Source organism: Hydractinia symbiolongicarpus, chromosome 14 (genome assembly GCF_029227915.1).
Source record: "Hydractinia symbiolongicarpus strain clone_291-10 chromosome 14, HSymV2.1, whole genome shotgun sequence".
In the NCBI taxonomy this organism is placed as follows: Eukaryota; Metazoa; Cnidaria; class Hydrozoa; order Anthoathecata; family Hydractiniidae; genus Hydractinia; species Hydractinia symbiolongicarpus.
Genome location: NC_079888.1, coordinates 22,033,506 through 22,053,141, shown reverse-complemented (window position 1 = coordinate 22,053,141; position 19,636 = coordinate 22,033,506).

The following is a 19,636-nucleotide window of genomic DNA, read 5'->3' as shown; positions in this document are numbered from 1 at the left end:
TGAAAAAATCGCTCGGGAAATGAGTTTACTCCCTGGGTACTTTCTTTGTATACTTTTGACTATACGGGCCGAGTCCGGGATTTACGGGAAATCGCGGGCTTTCGTTTGCCGGCGTTTTAACTTCTTTTATTCAGCGTCTCATCAAAAATGAAAACATTTTTGAAAACTGCAAGTCTCATGCGATTTAGTGGTGAAAAGATAATTTAAAAAATTGTTCTGGAAATGAGTTTACTCACAGGGTACTTTGTTTGTATACATTCGACTATACGGGACAAGGCCGGGGTTTACGGGAAATGGCAGGTTTTCGTTTGCCGGCGATTAAACTCCTTTTATTCAGCGTCTCATCAAAAATGAAAACATTTTTAAAAACTACAAGTCTCATGGGCTTTAGTGGTGAAAAAATAATTTAAAAAATCGTTCGGGAAATGAGTTTACTCCCTGGGTACTTTCTTTGTATACTTTTGACTATACGGGCCGAGTCCGGGATTTATGGGAAATCGCGGGTTTTCGTTTGCCGGCGATTAAACTTCTTTTGTTCAGCGTCTCAACAAAAATGAAAACATTTTTAAAAACTACAAGTCTCATGGGCTTTAGTCGTGAAATAATAATTTAAAAAATCGTTTGGGAAATAAGTTTACTCCCTAGGTACTTTTTTTATATACTTTTGACTTTACAGGCCGAGTCCGGGATTTACGGGAAATCGCAGGTTTTCGTTTGCCGACGATTAAACTTCTTTTATTCAGCGTCTCATCAAAAATGAAAACATTTTTGAAAACTATAAGTCTCATGCGTTTTAGTGGTGAAAAAATAATTTAAAAAATCGTTCGGGAAATGAGTATACTCCCTGGGTACTTTCTTTGTATACTTTTTACTATACGGGCCGAGTCCGGGGTTTACGGGAAATGGCGGGTTTTCGTTTGCCGGCGATTAAACTCCTTTTATTCAGCGTCTCATCAAAAATGAAAACATTGTTAAAAACTACAAGTCTCATGGGCTTTAGTGGTGAAATAATAATTTAAAAAATCGTTCGGGAAATGAGTTTACTCCCTGGGTACTTTTTTTGTATACTTTTAAATTTACAGGGCGAGTCCGGGATTTACGGGAAATCGCAGGTTTTCGTTTGCCGACGATTAAACTTCTTTTATTCAGCGTCTCATCAAAAATGAAAACATTTTTGAAAACTACAAGTCTCATGCGTTTTAGTGGTTAAAAAATAATTTAAAAAATCGCTCGGGAAATGAGTTTACTCCCTGGGTACTTTCTTTGTATACTTTTGACTATACCTGCCGAGTCCGGGGTTTACGGAAAATGGCGGGTTTTCGTTTGCCGGCGATTAAACCCCTTTTATTCAGCGTCTCATTAAAAATGAAAACATTGTTAAAAACTACAAGTCTCATGGGCTTTAGTGGTGAAAAAATAATTTAAAAAATCGTTCGGGAAATGAGTTTACTCCCTGGGTACTTTCTTTGTATACTTTTGACTATACGGGCCGAGTCCGGGATTTACGGGAAATCGCGGGTTTTCGTTTGCCGGCGATTAAACTTCTTTTATTCAGCGTCTCATCAAAAATGAAAACATTTTTGAAAACTGCAAGTCTCATGCGATTTAGTGGTGAAAAGATAATTTAAAAAATTGTTCTGGAAATGAGTTTACTCACAGGGTACTTTCTTTGTATACATTCGACTATACGGGACAAGGCCGGGGTTTACGGGAAATGGCAGGTTTTCGTTTGCCGGCGATTAAACTCCTTTTATTCAGCGTCTCATCAAAAATGAAAACATTTTTGAAAACTACAAGTCTCATGGGCTTTAGTGGTGAAAAAATAATTTAAAAAATCGTTTGGGAAATGAGTTTACTCCCTGGGTACTTTTTTTATATACTTTTGACTTTACAGGCCGAGTCCGGGATTTACGGGAAATCGCAGGTTTTCTTTTGCCGACGATTAAACTTCTTTTATTCAGCGTCTCATCAAAAATGAAAACATTTTTGAAAACTACAAGTCTCATGCGTTTTAGTGGTGAAAAAATAATTTAAAAAATCGTTCGGGAAATGAGTTTACTCCCTGGGTACTTTCTTTGTATACTTTTGACTATACGGGCCGAGTCCGGGGTTTACGGGAAATGGCGGGTTTTCGTTTGCCGGCGATTAAACTCCTTTTATTCAGCGTCTCATCAAAAATGAAAACATTGTTAAAAACTACAAGTCTCATGGGTTTTAGTGGTGAAATAATAATTTAAAAAATCGTTCGGGAAATGAGTTTACTCCCTGGGTATTTTCTTTGTATACTTTTGACTATACGGGCCGAGTCTGAGATTTACGGGAAATCGCAGGTTTTCGTTTGCCGGCGATTAAACTTCTTTTATTCAGCGTCTCATCAAAAATGAAAACATTTTTGAAAACTGCAAGTCTCATGCGTTTTAGTGGTGAAAAAATAATTTAAAAAATCGTTCGGGAAATGAGTTTACTCCCTGGGTACTTTCTTTGTATACTTTTGACTATACGGGCCGAGTCCGGGGTTTACGGGAAGTGGCGGGTTTTCGTTTGCCTTTTATTCAGCGTCTCATCAAAAATGAAAACATTGTTAAAAACTACAAGTCTCATGGGCTTTAGTGGTGAAATAGTAATTTAAAAAATCGTTCGGGAAATGAGTTTACTCCCTGGGTATTTTCTTTGTATACTTTTGACTATGCGGGCCGAGTCTGAGATTTACAGGAAATCGCAGGTTTTCGTTTGCCGGCGATTAAACTTCTTTTATTCAGCGTCTCATCAAAAATGAAAACATTTTTGACAACTGCAAGTCTCATGCGTTTTAGCGGGTTTTCGTTTGCCGGCGATTAAACTCCTTTTATTCAGCGTCTCATCAAAAATGAAAACATTTTTAAAAACTACAAGTCTCATGGGCTTTAGTGTTGAAAAAATAATTTAAAAAATCGTTCGGGAAATGAGTTTACTCCCTGGGTACTTTCTTTGTATACTTTTGACTATACGGGCCGAGTCCGGGATTTACGGGAAATGGCAGGTTTTCGTTTGCCGGCGATTAAACTTCTTTTATTCAGCGTCTCATCAAAAATGAAAACATTTTTGAAAACTACAAGTCTTATGCGTTTTAGTGGTGAAAAAATATTTTAAAAAATCGTTCTGAAAATGAGTTTACTCACAGGGTGCTATCCTTGTATACATTCAACTATATGGGCCAAGCCCGGGATTTGCGGGAAATCGTGGGTTTTCGTTTGCCGGCGAATAAACCGCTTTCATTAAGCGTCTCATCAAAAATGAAAACATTTTTGAAAACTACAAGTCTCATGCGTTTTAGTGGTGAAAAAAAAATTTTAAAAATCGTTCGGGAAATAAGTTTACTCCCTGGGTACTTTCTTTGTATACATTCGACTACACGGGCCAAGCCTGGGATTTAGGGGAAATCGCTGGTTTTCGTTTCCCGGCGGTTAAACCTCTTTCATTAAGCGTCTCATCAAAAATGAAAACATTTTTGAAAACTACAAGTCTCATGGGCTTTAGTGGTGAAAAAATAATTTAAAAAATCGTTCGGGAAATGAGTTTACTCCCTGGGTACTTTCTTTGTATACTTTTGACTATACGGGCCGAGTCCGGGATTTACGGGAATCGCAGGTTTTCGTTTGCCGTCGATTAAACTTTTTTATTCAGCGTCTCATCAAAAATAAAAACATTTTCAAAAACTACAAGTCTCATGCGTTTTAGTGGTGAAAAGATAATTTAAAAAATCGTTCTGGAAATGAGTTTACTCACAGGGTACTTTCTTTGTATACATTCGACTATACGGGCTAACCCGTGATTTACGGGAAATCGCGGGTTTTCGTTTGCCGACGATTAAACCTCTTTCATTAAGCGTCTCATCAAAAATGAAAACATTTTTGAAAACTACAAGTCTCATGCGTTTTAGTGGTGAAAAAATAATTTAAAAAATCGTTCGGGAAATGAGTTTACTCCCTGGGTACTTTCTTTGTAAACTTTTGACTATACGGGCCGAGTCCGGGATTTACGGGAAATCGCGGGTTTTCGTTTGCTTGCGAATAAACCTCTTTTATTCAGCGTCCCATCAAAAATGAAAACATTTTTGAAAACTACAAGTCTCATGCGTTTTAGTGGTGAAAAAATATTTTAAAAAATCGTTCTGAAAATGAGTTTACTCACAGGGTGCTATCCTTGTATACATTCAACTATATGGGCCAAGCCCGGGATTTGCGGGAAATCGTGGGTTTTCGTTTGCCGGCGAATAAACCGCTTTCATTAAGCGTCTCATCAAAAATGAAAACATTTTTGAAAACTACAAGTCTCATGCGTTTTAGTGGTGAAAAAAAAATTTTAAAAATCGTTCGGGAAATAAGTTTACTCCCTGGGTACTTTCTTTGTATACATTCGACTACACGGGCCAAGCCTGGGATTTAGGGGAAATCGCTGGTTTTCGTTTCCCGGCGGTTAAACCTCTTTCATTAAGCGTCTCATCAAAAATGAAAACATTTTTGAAAACTACAAGTCTCATGGGCTTTAGTGGTGAAAAAATAATTTAAAAAATCGTTCGGGAAATGAGTTTACTCCCTGGGTACTTTCTTTGTATACTTTTGACTATACGGGCCGAGTCCGGGATTTACGGGAATCGCAGGTTTTCGTTTGCCGTCGATTAAACTTTTTTATTCAGCGTCTCATCAAAAATAAAAACATTTTCAAAAACTACAAGTCTCATGCGTTTTAGTGGTGAAAAGATAATTTAAAAAATCGTTCTGGAAATGAGTTTACTCACAGGGTACTTTCTTTGTATACATTCGACTATACGGGCTAACCCGTGATTTACGGGAAATCGCGGGTTTTCGTTTGCCGACGATTAAACCTCTTTCATTAAGCGTCTCATCAAAAATGAAAACATTTTTGAAAACTACAAGTCTCATGCGTTTTAGTGGTGAAAAAATAATTTAGAAAATCGTTCGGGAAATGAGTTTACTCCCTGGGTACTTTCTTTGTAAACTTTTGACTATACGGGCCGAGTCCGGGATTTACGGGAAATCGCGGGTTTTCGTTTGCTTGCGATTAAACCTCTTTTATTCAGCGTCCCATCAAAAATGAAAACATTTTTGAAAACTACAAGTCTCATGCGTTTTAGTGGTGAAAAAAAAAATTTAAAAATCGTTCGGGAAATAAGTTTACTCCCTGGGTACTTTCTTTGTATATATTCGACTACACGGGCCAAGCCTGGGATTTAGGGGAAATCGCTGGTTTTCGTTTGCCGGCGATTAAACCTCTTTCATTAAGCGTCTCATCAAAAATGAAAACATTTTTGAAAACTACAAGTCTCATGCGTTTTAGTGGTGAAAAAATAATTTAAAAAATCGTTCGGGAAATGAGTTTACTCCCTGGGCACTTTCTTTGTATACTTTTGACTATACGGGCCGAGTCCGGGATTTACGGGAAATCGCGGGTTTTCGTTTGCCGGCGATTAAATTTCTTTTATTCAGCGTCCCATCAAAAATGAAAAGAATTTTGAAAACTACAAGTCTTATGCGTTTTAGTGGTGAAAAAGTAATATGAAAAATCGTTCGGGAAATGAGTTTACTCCCTGGGTAATTTCTTTGTATACTTTTGACTATACGGGCCAAGCCCGGGATTTACTGGAAATGGTGGGTTTTCGTTTGCCGGCAAATAAACTTCTTTTAATCAGCGTCTCATCAAAAATGAAAACATTTTTGAAAACTACAAGTCTCATGGGCTTTAGTGGTTAAATAATAATTTAAAAAATCGTTCGGGAAATAAGTTTACTCCCTGGGTACTTTTTTTGTATACTTTTAAATTTACAGGCCGAGTCCGGGATTTACGGGAAATCGCAGGTTTTCGTTTGCCGACGATTAAACTTCTTTTATTCAGCGTCTCATCAAAAATGAAAACATTTTTGAAAACTACAAGTCTCATGCGTTTTAGTGGTGAAAAAATAATTTAAAAAATCGTTCTGGAAATGAGTTTACTCACAGGGTACTTTCTTTGTATACATTCGACTATACGGGCTAAGCCCGTGATTTACGGGAAATCGCGGGTTTTCGTTTGCCGACGATTAAACCTCTTTCATTAAGCGTCTCATCAAAAATAAAAACATTTTCAAAAACTACAAGTCTCATGCGTTTTAGTGGTGAAAAGATAATTTAAAAAATCGTTCTGGAAATGAGTTTACTCACAGGGTACTTTCTTTGTATACATTCGACTATACGGGCTAAGCCCGTGATTTACGGGAAATCGCGGGTTTTCGTTTGCCGACGATTAAACCTCTTTCATTAAGCGTCTCATCAAAAATGAAAACATTTTTGAAAACTACAAGTCTCATGCGTTTTAGTGGTGAAAAAATAATTTAAAAAATCGTTCGGGAAATGAGTTTACTCCCTGGGTACTTTCTTTGTAAACTTTTGACTATACGGGCCGAGTCCGGGATTTACGGGAAATCGCGGGTTTTCGTTTGCTTGCGATTAAACTTCTTTTATTTAGCGTCCCATCAAAAATGAAAACATTTTTGAAAACTACAAGTCTCATGCGTTTTAGTGGTGAAAAAATAATTTAAAAAATCGTTCGGGAAATGAGTTTACTCCCTGGGCACTTTCTTTGTATACTTTTGACTATACGGGCCGAGTCCGGGATTTACGGGAAATCGCGGGTTTTCGTTTGCCGGCGATTAAATTTCTTTTATTCAGCGTCCCATCAAAAATGAAAAGAATTTTGAAAACTACAAGTCTTATGCGTTTTAGTGGTGGAAAAGTAATATGAAAAATCGTTCGGGAAATGAGTTTACTCCCTGGGTAATTTCTTTGTATACTTTTGACTATACGGGCCAAGCCCGGGATTTACTGGAAATGGTGGGTTTTCGTTTGCCGGCAAATAAACTTCTTTTAATCAGCGTCTCATCAAAAATGAAAACATTTTTGAAAACTACAAGTCTCATGGGCTTTAGTGGTTAAATAATAATTTAAAAAATCGTTCGGGAAATAAGTTTACTCCCTGGGTACTTTTTTTGTATACTTTTAAATTTACAGGCCGAGTCCGGGATTTACGGGAAATCGCAGGTTTTCGTTTGCCGACGATTAAACTTCTTTTATTCAGCGTCTCATCAAAAATGAAAACATTTTTAAAAAATACAAGTCTCATGCGTTTTAGTGGTGAAAAAATAATTTAAAAAATCGTTCCGGAAATGAGTTTACTCCCTGGGTACTTTCTTTGTATACTTTTGACTATACGGGCCGAATCCGGGGTTTACGGGAAATGGCGGGTTTTTGTTTGCCGGCGATTAAACTCGTTTTATTTAGCGTCTCATAAAAAATGAAAACATTGTTAAAAACTACAAGTCTCATGGTCTTTAGTGGTGAAAAAATAATTTAAAAAATCGTTCGGAAATGAGTTTACTCCCTGGGTACTTTCTTTGTATACTTTTGACTATACGTTCCGAGTCCGGGATTTACGGGAAATCGCGGGTTTTCGTTTGCCGGCGATTAAACTTCTTTTATTCAGCGTCTCATCAAAAATGAAAACATTTTTGAAAACTGCAAGTCTCATGCGATTTAGTGGTGAAAAGATAATTTAAAAAATTGTTCTGGAAATGAGTTTACTCACAGGGTACTTTCTTTGTATACATTCGACTATACGGGACAAGCCCGGGGTTTACGGGAAATGGCGGGTTTTCGTTTGCCGGCGATTAAACTCCTTTTATTCAGCGTCTCATCAAAAATGAAAACATTTTTAAAAACTACAAGTCTCATGGGCTTTAGTGGTGAAAAAATAATTTAAAAAATCGTTCGGGAAATGAGTTTACTCCCTGGGTACTTTCTTTGTATACTTTTGACTATACGGGCCGAGTCCGGGATTTACGGGAAATCGCGGGTTTTTGTTTGCCGGCGATTAAACTTCTTTTATTCAGCGTCTCATCAAAAATGAAGACATTTTTGAAAACTGCAAGTCTCATTCGATTTAGTGGTGAAAAAATAATTTAAAAAATCGTTCCGGAAATGAGTTTACTCCCTGGGTACTTTCTTTGTATACTTTTGACTATACGGCCCGAATCCGGGGTTTACGGGAAATGGCGGGTTTTCGTTTGCCGGCGATTAAACTTCTTTTATTCAGCGTCTCATTAAAAATGAAAACATTTTTGAAAACTACAAGTCTCATGGGCTTTAGTGGTGAAAAAATAATTTAAAAAATCGTTCGGAAATGAGTTTACTCCCTGGGTACTTTCTTTGTATACTTTTGGCTATACGGGCCGAGTCCGGGATTTACGGGAATCGCAGGTTTTCGTTTGCCGGCGCTTAAACTTCTTTTATTCAGCGTCTCATCAAAAATGAAAACATTTTTGAAAACTGCAAGTCTCATGCGATTTAGTGGTGAAAAGATAATTTAAAAAATTGTTCTGGAAATGAGTTTACTCACAGGGTACTTTCTTTGTATACATTGACTATACGGGCTAAGCCCGGGGTTTACGGGAAATGGCGGGTTTTTGTTTGCCGGCGATTAAACCTCTTTCATTAAGCGTCTCATCAAAAATGAAAACATTTTTGAAAACTACAAGTCTCATGCGTTTTAGTGGTGAAAAAATAATATAAAAAATCGTTCGGGAAATGAGTTTACTCCCTGGGTACTTTCTTTGTATACTTTTGACTATACGGGCCAAGCCCGGGATTTACGGGAAATGGCGGGTTTTCTTTTGCCGGCGATTAAACTTTTTTTAATCAGCGTCCCATCAAAAATGAAAACATTTTTGAAAACTACAAGTCTCATGGGCTTTAGTGGTTAAATAATAATTTAAAAAATCGTTCGGGAAATGAGTTTACTCCCTGGGTACTTTTTTTGTACACTTTTTACTTTACAGGCCGAGTCCGGGATTTACGGGAAATCGCAGGTTTTCGTTTGCCGACGATTAAACTTCTTTTATTCAGCGTCCCATCAAAAATGAAAACATTTTTGAAAACTACAAGTCTCATGGGCTTTAGTAGTTAAATAATAATTTAAATATTCGTTCGGGAAATGAGTTTACTCCCTGGGTACTTTCTTTGTATACTTTTGACTATACGGGCCGAGTCCGGGGTTTACGGGAAATGGCAGGTTTTCGTTTGCCGGCGATTGAACTCTTTTTATTCAGCGTCTCATCAAAAATGAAAACATTGTTAAAAACTACAAGTCTCATGGGCTTTAGTGGTGAAATAATAATTTAAAAAATCGTTCGGGAAATGAGTTTTCTGCCTGGGTATTTTCTTTGTATACTTTTGACTATACGGGCCGAGTCTGGGATTTACAGGAAATCGCAGGTTTTCGTTTGCCGGCGATTAAACTTCTTTTATTCAGCGTCTCATCAAAAATAAAAACATTTTTGAAAACTGCAAGTCTCATGCGTCTTAGTGGTGAAAAAATAATTTAAAAAATCGTTCGGGAAATGAGTTTACTCCCTGGGTACTTTCTTTGTATACTTTTGACTATACGGGCCGAGTCCGGGGTTTACGGGAAATGGCGGGTTTTCGTTTGCCGGCGATTAAACTCCTTTTATTCAGCGTCTCATCAAAAATGAAAACATTTTTGAAAACTACAAGTCTCATGCGTTTTAGTGGTGAAAAAATAATTTAAAAAATCGTTTGGGAAATGAGTTTACTCCCTGGGTACTTTCTTTGTATACTTTTGACTATACGGACCGAGTCCGGAATTTACGGGAAATGGCGGGTTTTCGTTTGCCGGCGATTAAACTTCTTTTATTCAGCGTCCCATCAAAAATGAAAAGATTTTTGAAAACTACAAGTCTCATGCGTTTTAGTGGTGAAAAAATAATATAAAAAATCGTTTGGGAAATGAGTTTACTCCCTGGGTACTTTCTTTGTATACTTTTGACTATACGGGCCAAGCCCGGGATTTACGGGAAATGGCGGGTTTTCGTTTGCCGGCGATTAAACTTTTTTTAATCAGCGTCCCATCAAAAATGAAAACATTTTTGAAAACTACAAGTCTCATGGGCTTTAGTGGTTAAATAATAATTTAAAAAATCGTTCGGGAAATGAGTTTACTCCCTGGGTACTTTTTTTGTTCACTTTTTACTTTACAGGCCGAGTCCGGGATTTACGGGAAATCGCAGGATTTCGTTTGCCGACGATTAAACTTCTTTTATTTAGCGTCCCATCAAAAATGAAAACATTTTTGAAAACTACAAGTCTCATGGGCTTTAGTGGTTAAATAATAATTTAAATATTCGTTCGGGAAATGAGTTTACTCCCTGGGTACTTTCTTTGTATACTTTTGACTATACGGGCCGAGTCCGGGGTTTACGGGAAATGGCGGGTTTTCGTTTGCCGGCGATTGAACTCTTTTTATTCAGCGTCTCATCAAAAATGAAAACATTGTTAAAAACTACAAGTCTCATGGGCTTTAGTGGTGAAATAATAATTTAAAAAATCGTTCGGGAAATGAGTTTACTGCCTGGGTATTTTCTTTGTATACTTTTGACTATACGGGCCGAGTCTGGGATTTACGGGAAATCGCAGGTTTTCGTTTGCCGGCGATTAAACTTTTTTTATTCAGCGTCTCATCAAAAATAAAAACATTTTTGAAAACTGCAAGTCTCATGCGTTTTAGTGGTGAAAAAATAATTTAAAAAATCGTTCGGGAAGTGAGTTTACTCCCTGGGTACTTTCTTTGTATACTTTTGACTATACGGGCCGAGTCCGGGATTTACGGGAAGTCGCGGGTTTTCGTTTGCCGGCGATTAAACTTCTTTTATTCAGCGTCTCATCAAAAATGAAAACATTTTTGAGAACTACAAGTCTCATGCGTTTTAGTGGTGAAAAAAAAAAATTTAAAAAATCGTTCGGGAAATGAGTTTTCTCCTTTGGTACTTTCTTTGTATACATTCGACTATACGGGCCAAGCCCGGGATTTACGGGAAATCGCGGGATTTCGCTTGCCGGCGATTAAACCTCTTTTATTAAGCGTCTCATCAAAAATGAAAACATTTTTGAAAACTGCAAGTCTCATGGGCTTTAGTGGTGAAATAATAATTTAAAAAATCGTTCGGGAAATGAGTTTACACCCTGGGTACTTTCTTTGTATACTTTTGACTTTACAGGCCGAGTCCGGAATTTACGGGAAATCGCAGGTTTTCGTTTGCCGGCGATTAAACTTCTTTTATTCAGCGTCTCATCAAAAATGAAAACATTTTTGAAAACTACAAGTCTCATGCGTTTTAGTGGTGAAAAAATAATTTAAAAAATCGTTCTGGAAATGAGTTTACTCCCTGGGTACTTTCTTTGTATACATTCGACTACACGGGCCAAGCCCGGGATTTAGGGGAAATCGCTGGTTTTCGTTTGCCGGCGATTAAACCTCTTTCATTAAGCGTCTCATGAAAAATGAAAACATTTCTGAAAACTACAAGTCTCATGCGTTTTAGTGGTGAAAAAATAATTTAAAAAATCGTTCGGGAAATGAGTTTACTCCCTGGGTACTTTCTTTGTATACTTTTGACTATACGGGCCGAGTCCGGGATTTACGGGAAGTCGCGGGTTTTCGTTTGCCGGCGATTAAACTTCTTTTATTCAGCGTCTCATCAAAAATGAAAACATTTTTAAAAACTACAAGTCTCATGGGCTTTAGTGGTGAAATAATAATTTAAAAAATCGTTCGGGAAATGAATTTACACCCTGGGTACTTTCTTTGTATTCTTTTGACTATACGGGCAGAGTTCGGGATTTACGGGAAATCGCAGGTTTTAGTTTGCCGGCGATTAAACTTCTTTTATTCAGCGTCCCATCAAAAATGAAAACATTTTTGAAAACTACAAGTCTCATGCGTTTTAGTGGTGAAAAAATAATTTAAAAAATCGTTCGGGAAATAAGTTTACTCCCTGGGTACTTTCTTTGTATACTTTTGATTATACGGGCCGAGTCCGGGGTTTACGGGAAATGGCGGGTTTTCGTTTGCCGGCGATTAAACTTCTTTTATTCAGCGTCTCATCAAAAATGAAAACATTTTTGAAAACTGCAAGTCTCATGCGTTTTAGTGGTGAAAAAAAAATTTAAAAAATCGTTCGGGAAATGAGTTTACTCCCTGGGTACTTTCTTTGTATACATTCGACTACACGGGCCAAGCGCGGGATTTAGGGGAAATCGCTGGTTTTCGTTTGCCGGCGATTAAACCTCTTTCATTAAGCGTCTCATCAAAAATAAAAACATTTCTGAAAACTACAAGTCTCATGCGTTTTAGTGGTGAAAAAATAATTTAAAAAATCGTTCGGGAAATGAGTTTACTCCCTGGGTACTTTCTTTGTATACTTTTGACTATACGGGCCGAGTCCGGGATTTACGGGAAGTCGCGGGTTTTCGTTTGCCGGCGATTAAACTTCTTTTATTCAGCGTCTCATCAAAAATGAAAACATTTTTAAAAACTACAAGTCTCATGGGCTTTAGTGGTGAAATAATAATTTAAAAAATCGTTCGGGAAATGAATTTACACCCTGGGTACTTTCTTTGTATACTTTTGATTATACGGGCCGAGTCCGGGGTTTACGGGAAATGGCGGGTTTTCGTTTGCCGGCGATTAAACTTCTTTTATTCAGCGTCTCATCAAAAATGAAAACATTTTTGAAAACTGCAAGTCTCATGCGTTTTAGTTGTGAAAACGAACACCTGCGATTTCCCTTAAATCCTGGACTCGGCCCGTATAGTCAAAAGTATACAAAGAAAGTACCCAGGGAGTAAACTCATTTTTCAAACGATTTTTTAAATTATTATTTCACCACTAAAGCACATGAGACTTGTAGTTTTTATAAATGTTTTCATTTTTGATGAGACGCTGAATAAAAGAAGTTTAATCGCCGCCAAAAGAAAACCCGCGATTACCCGTAAATCCCAGATTCGGCCCGTATAGTCAAAAGTATACAAGGAAAGTACCCAGTGAGTAAACTCATTTCCCGAACGAATTCTTAAATTATTTTTTCACCACTAAAACGCATGAGACTTGTAGTTTTCAAAAATGTTTTCATTTTTGATGAGACGCTGAATAAAAGAAGTTTAATCGCCGGCAAACGAAAATCTTAGATTTCCCTTAAATCCTGGACTCGGCCCGTATAGTCAAAAGTATACAAAGAAAGTACCCAGGGTGTAAACTCATTTCCCGAAGGATTTTTTAAATTATTTTTTCACCACTAAAACGCATGAGACTTGTAGTTTTCAAAAATGTTTTCATTTTTGATGTGACGCTAAATAAAAGAAGTTTAATCGACGGCAAACGAAAACCCGCCATTTCCCGTAAACCCCGGACTCGGCCCGCATAGTCAAAAGTATACAAAGAAAGTACCCAGGGAGTAAACTCATTTCCCGAACGATTTTTTAAAATATTTTTTCGCCATAAAACGCATGAGACTTGTAGTTTTCAAAAATGTTTTCATTTTTGATGAGATGCTGAATAAAAGAAGTTTAATTGCCGGCAAACGAAAACCTGCGATTTCCCGTAAATCCCGGACTCGGCCCGTATAGTCAAAAGTATACAAAGAAAGTACCCGGGGTGTAAACTCATTTCCCGAACGATTTTTTAAATTATTTTTTCACCACTAAAACGCATGAGACTTGTAGTTTTAAAAAATGTTTTCATTTTTGATGAGACGCTTAATAAAAGAGGTTTAATCGCCGGCAAACGAAAACCCGCGATTTCCCGTAAATCCCGGGCTTGGCCCGTATAGTCGAATGTATACAAAGAAAGTACCCAGGGAGTAAACTCATTTCCAGAACGATTTTTTAAATTATTTTTTTACCACTAAAACGCATAAGACTTGTAGTTTTTAAAAATGTTTTCATTTTTGATGAGACGCTGAATAAAAGAAGTTTAATCGCCGGCAAACGAAAACCTACGATTTCCCGCAAAATCCCGGACTCGGCCCGTATAGTCAAAAGTATTCAAAGAAAGTACCCAGTGAGTAAACTCATTTCCCGAACGAATTTTTAAATATTTTTTTACCACTAAAACGCATGAGACTTGTAGTTTTCAGAAATGTTTTCATTTTTGATGAGACGCTTAATGAAAGTGGTTTAATCGCCGGCAAACGAAAACCCGAGATTTCCCGTAAATCCCGGGCTTGGCCCGTATAGTCAAATGTATACAAAGAAAGTACCCTGTGAGTAAACTCATTTCCAAAACGATTTTTTAAATTATTTTTTTACCACTAAACGCATGAGACTTGTAGTTTTTAAAAATATTTTCATATTTGATGGGACGCTGAATAAAAGAAGTTTAATCGCCGGCAAACGAAAATCCGCGATTTCCCGTAAATCCCGGACTCGGCCCCTATAGTCAAAAGTATACAAAGAAAGTACCCAGGGAGTAAACTCATTTCCCGAACGATTTTTTAAATTATTTTTTCACCACTAAAGCGCATGAGACTTGTAGTTTTCAAAAATGTTTTCATTTTTGATGAGACGCTTAAAGAAAGAAGTTTAATCGCCGGCAAACGAAAACCTGCGATTTCCCGCAAAATCCCGGACTCGGCCCGTATAGTCAAAAGTATACAAAGAAAGTACCCAGTGAGTAAACTCATTTCCAGAACGAATTTTTAAATTATTTTTTCACCACTAAAACGCATGAGACTTGTAGTTTTCAGAAATGTTTTCATTTTTGATGAGACGCTTAATGAAAGAGGTTTAATCGCCGGCAAACGAAAACCCGCGATTTCCCGTAAATCCCGGGCTTGGCCCGTATAGTCGAATGTATACAAAGAAAGTACCCAGGGAGTAAACTCATTTCCAGAACGATTTTTTAAATTATTTTTTTACCACTAAAACGCATAAGACTTGTAGTTTTTAAAAATGTTTTCATTTTTGATGAGACGCTGAATAAAAGAAGTTTAATCGCCGGCAAACGAAAACCTACGATTTCCCGCAAAATCCCAGACTCGGCCCGTATAGTCAAAAGTATTCAAAGAAAGTACCCAGTGAGTAAACTCATTTCCCGAACGAATTTTTAAATATTTTTTTACCACTAAAACGCATGAGACTTGTAGTTTTCAGAAATGTTTTCATTTTTGATGGGACGCTGAATAAAAGAAGTTTAATCGCCGGCAAACGAAAATCCGCGATTTCCCGTAAATCCCGGACTCGGCCCCTATAGTCAAAAGTATACAAAGAAAGTACCCAGGGAGTAAACTCATTTCCCGAACGATTTTTTAAATTATTTTTTCACCACTAAAGCGCATGAGACTTGTAGTTTTCAAAAATGTTTTCATTTTTGATGAGACGCTTAAAGAAAGAAGTTTAATCGCCGGCAAACGAAAACCTGCGATTTCCCGCAAAATCCCGGACTCGGCCCGTATAGTCAAAAGTATACAAAGAAAGTACCCAGTGAGTAAACTCATTTCCCGAACGAATTTTTAAATTATTTTTTCACCACTAAAACGCATGAGACTTGTAGTTTTCAGAAATGTTTTCATTTTTGATGAGATGCTGAATAAAAGAAGTTTAATCGCCGGCAAACGAAAATCCGCGATTTCCCGTAAATCCCGGACTCGGCCCGTATAGTCAAAAGTATACAAAGAAAGTACCCGGGGTGTAAACTCATTTCCAGAACGATTTTTTAAATTACTTTTTCACCACTAAAACGCAAAAGACTTGTAGTTTTTAAAAATGTTTTCATTTTTGATGAGCCGCTGAATAAAAGAAGTTTAATCGCCGGCAAACGAAAACCCGCGATTTCCCGTAAATCCCGGGCTTGGCCCATATAGTCGAATGTATACAAAGAAAGTACCCAGGGAGTAAACTCATTTCCAGAACGATTTTTTAAATTATTTTTTTACCACTAAAACGCATAAGACTTGTAGTTTTTAAAAATGTTTATATTTTTGATGAGACGCTGAATAAAAGAAGTTTAATCGCCGGCAAACGAAAACCTACGATTTCCCGCAAAATTCCGGACTCGGCCCGTATAGTCAAAAGTATTCAAAGAAAGTACCCAGTGAGTAAACTCATTTCCCGAACGAATTTTTAAATATTTTTTCACCACTAAAACGCATGAGACTTGTAGTTTTCAGAAATGTTTTCATTTTTGATGAGACGCTTAATGAAAGTGGTTTAATCGCCGGCAAACGAAAACCCGAGATTTCCCGTAAATCCCGGGCTTGGCCCGTATAGTCAAATGTATACAAAGAAAGTACCCTGTGAGTAAACTCATTTCCAAAACGATTTTTTAAATTATTTTTTTACCACTAAACGCATGAGACTTGTAGTTTTTAAAAATATTTTCATATTTGATGGGACGCTGAATAAAAGAAGTTTAATCGCCGGCAAACGAAAATACGCGATTTCCCGTAAATCCCGGACTCGGCCCGTATAGTCAAAAGTATACAAAGAAAGTACCTAGGGAGTAAACTCATTTCCCGAACGATTTTTTAAATTATTTTTTCACCACTAAAGCGCATGAGACTTGTAGTTTTCAAAAATGTTTTCATTTTTGATGAGACGCTTAAAGAAAGAAGTTTAATCGCCGGCAAACGAAAACCTGCGATTTCCCGCAAAATCCCGGACTCGGCCCGTATAGTCAAAAGTATACAAAGAAAGTACCCAGTGAGTAAACTCATTTCCCGAACGAATTTTTAAATTATTTTTTCACCACTAAAACGCATGAGACTTGTAGTTTTCAGAAATGTTTTCATTTTTGATGAGACGCTTAATGAAAGTGGTTTAATCGCCGGCAAACGAAAACCCGAGATTTCCCGTAAATCCCGGGCTTGGCCCGTATAGTCAAATGTATACAAAGAAAGTACCCTGTGAGTAAACTCATTTCCAAAACGATTTTTTAAATTATTTTTTTACCACTAAACGCATTAGACTTGTAGTTTTCAAAAATGTTTTCATATTTGATGGGACGCTGAATAAAAGAAGTTTAATCGCCGGCAAACGAAAATCCGCGATTTCCCGTAAATCCCGGACTCGGCCCGTATAGTCAAAAGTATACAAAGAAAGTACCCTGTGAGTAAACTCATTTCCAGAACGATTTTTTAAATTACTTTTTCACCACTAAAACGCAAAAGACTTGTAGTTTTTAAAAATGTTTTCATTTTTGATGAGACGCTGAATAAAAGAAGTTTAATCGCCGGCCAACGAAAACCCGCGATTTCCCGTAAATCCCGGGCTTGGCGCGTATATTCAAAAGTATACAAAGAAAGTACCCAGGGAGTAAACTCATTTCCCGAACGATTTTTTAAATTATTTTTTCACCACTAAAACGCATGAGACTTGTAGTTTTCAGAAATGTTTTCATTTTTGATGAGACGCTTAATGAAAGTGGTTTAATCGCCGGCAAACGAAAACCCGAGATTTCCCGTAAATCCCGGGCTTGGCCCGTATAGTCAAATGTATACAAAGAAAGTACCCTGTGAGTAAACTCATTTCCAAAACGATTTTTTAAATTATTTTTTTACCACTAAACGCATTAGACTTGTAGTTTTCAAAAATGTTTTCATATTTGATGGGACGCTGAATAAAAGAAGTTTAATCGCCGGCAAACGAAAATCCGCGATTTCCCGTAAATCCCGGACTCGGCCCGTATAGTCAAAAGTATACAAAGAAAGTACCCTGTGAGTAAACTCATTTCCAGAACGATTTTTTAAATTACTTTTTCACCACTAAAACGCAAAAGACTTGTAGTTTTTAAAAATGTTTTCATTTTTGATGAGACGCTGAATAAAAGAAGTTTAATCGCCGGCAAACGAAAACCCGCGATTTCCCGTAAATCCCGGGCTTGGCGCGTATATTCAAAAGTATACAAAGAAAGTACCCAGGGAGTAAACTCATTTCCCGAACGATTTTTTAAATTATTTTTTCACCACTAAAACGCATGAGACTTGTAGTTTTCAAAAACGTTTTCATTTTTGATGAGAAGCTGAATAAAAGAAGTTTAATCGCCGGCAAACGAAAACCCGCGATTTGCCGTAAATCCCGGGCTTGGCCCGTATAGTCAAAAGTATACAAAGAAAGTACCCAGGGAGTAAACTCATTTCCCGAACGATTTTTTAATTTATTTTTTCACCACTAAAACGCATGAGACTTGTAGTTTTCAAAAATGTTTTCATTTTTGATGAGACGCTGAATAAAAGAAGTTTAATCGCCGGCAAACGAAAACCCGCGATTTCCCGTAAATCCCGGACTCGGCCCGTATAGTCAAAAGTATACAAGGAAAGGACTTAGTGAGTAAACTCATTTCCCGAACGAATTTTTAAATTATTTTTTCACCACTAAAACGCATGAGACTCGTAGTTTTCAAAAATGTTTTCATTTTTGATGAGACGCTGAATAAAAGAAGTTTAATCGCCGGCAAACGAAAACCTGCGATTTCCCTTAAATCCTGGACTCGGCCCGTATAGTCAAAAGTATACAAGGAAAGTACCCGGTGAGTAAACTCATTTCCCGAACGATTTTTTAAATTATTTTTTCACCACTAAAACGCATGAGACTTGTAGTTTTCAAAAATGTTTTCATTTTTGATGAGACGCTGAATAAAAGAAGTTTAATCGCCGGCAAACGAAAACCTGCGATTTCCCTTAAATCCTGGACTCGGTCGGTATTGTCAAAAGTATACAAAGAAAGTACCCAGGGTGTAAACTCATTTCCCGAACGATTTTTTAAATTATTTTTTCACCACTAAAACGCATGAGACTTGTAGTTTTCAAAAATGTTTTCATATTTGATGGGACGCTGTATAAAAGAAGTTTAATCGCCGGCAAACAAAAATCCGCGATTTCCCGTAAATCCCGGACTCCGCCCGTATAGTCAAAAGTATACAAAGAAAGTACCCAGAGAGTAAACTCATTTCCAGAACGATTTTTTATATTATTTTTTACCACTAAACGCATGAGACTTGTAGTTTTCAAAAATGTTTTCATATTTGATGGGACCCTGAATAAATGAAGTTTAATCGCCGGCAAACGAAAACCTGCGATTTCCCGGAAATCCCAGACTCGGCCCGTATAGTCAAAAGTATACAAAGAAAGTACCCGGGGTGTAAACTCATTTCCCGAAAAATTTTTTAAAATATTTTTTCACCATAAAACGCATGAGACTTGTAGTTTTCAAAAATGTTTTCATTTTTGATGAGACGCTGAATAAAAGAAGTTTAATCGCCGGCAAACGAAAACCTGCGATTTCCTTTAAATCCCAGACTCGGCCCGGATAGTCAAAAGTATACAAAGAAAGTACCCGGGGTGTAAACTCATTTCCCGAACGATTTTTTAAATTATTATTTCACCACTAAAACCCATGAGACTTGTAGTTTTCAAAAATGTTTTCATTTTTGATGAGACGCTGAATAAAAGAAGTTTAATCGCCGGCAAACGAAAACCTGCGATTTCCCGTAAATCCCAGACTCGGCCCGTATAGTCAAAAGTATACAAAGAAAGTACCCGGGGTGTAAACTCATTTCCCGAACGATTTTTTAAATTATTAACTCACCACTAAAGCCCATGAGACTTGTAGTTTTCAAAAATGTTTTCATTTTTGATGAGACGCTGAATAAAAGAAGTTTAATCGCCGACAAACGAAAACCCGAGATTTCCCGTAAATCCCGGCTTGGCCCGTATAGTCGAATGTATACAAAGAAAGTACCCTGCGAGTAAACTCATTTC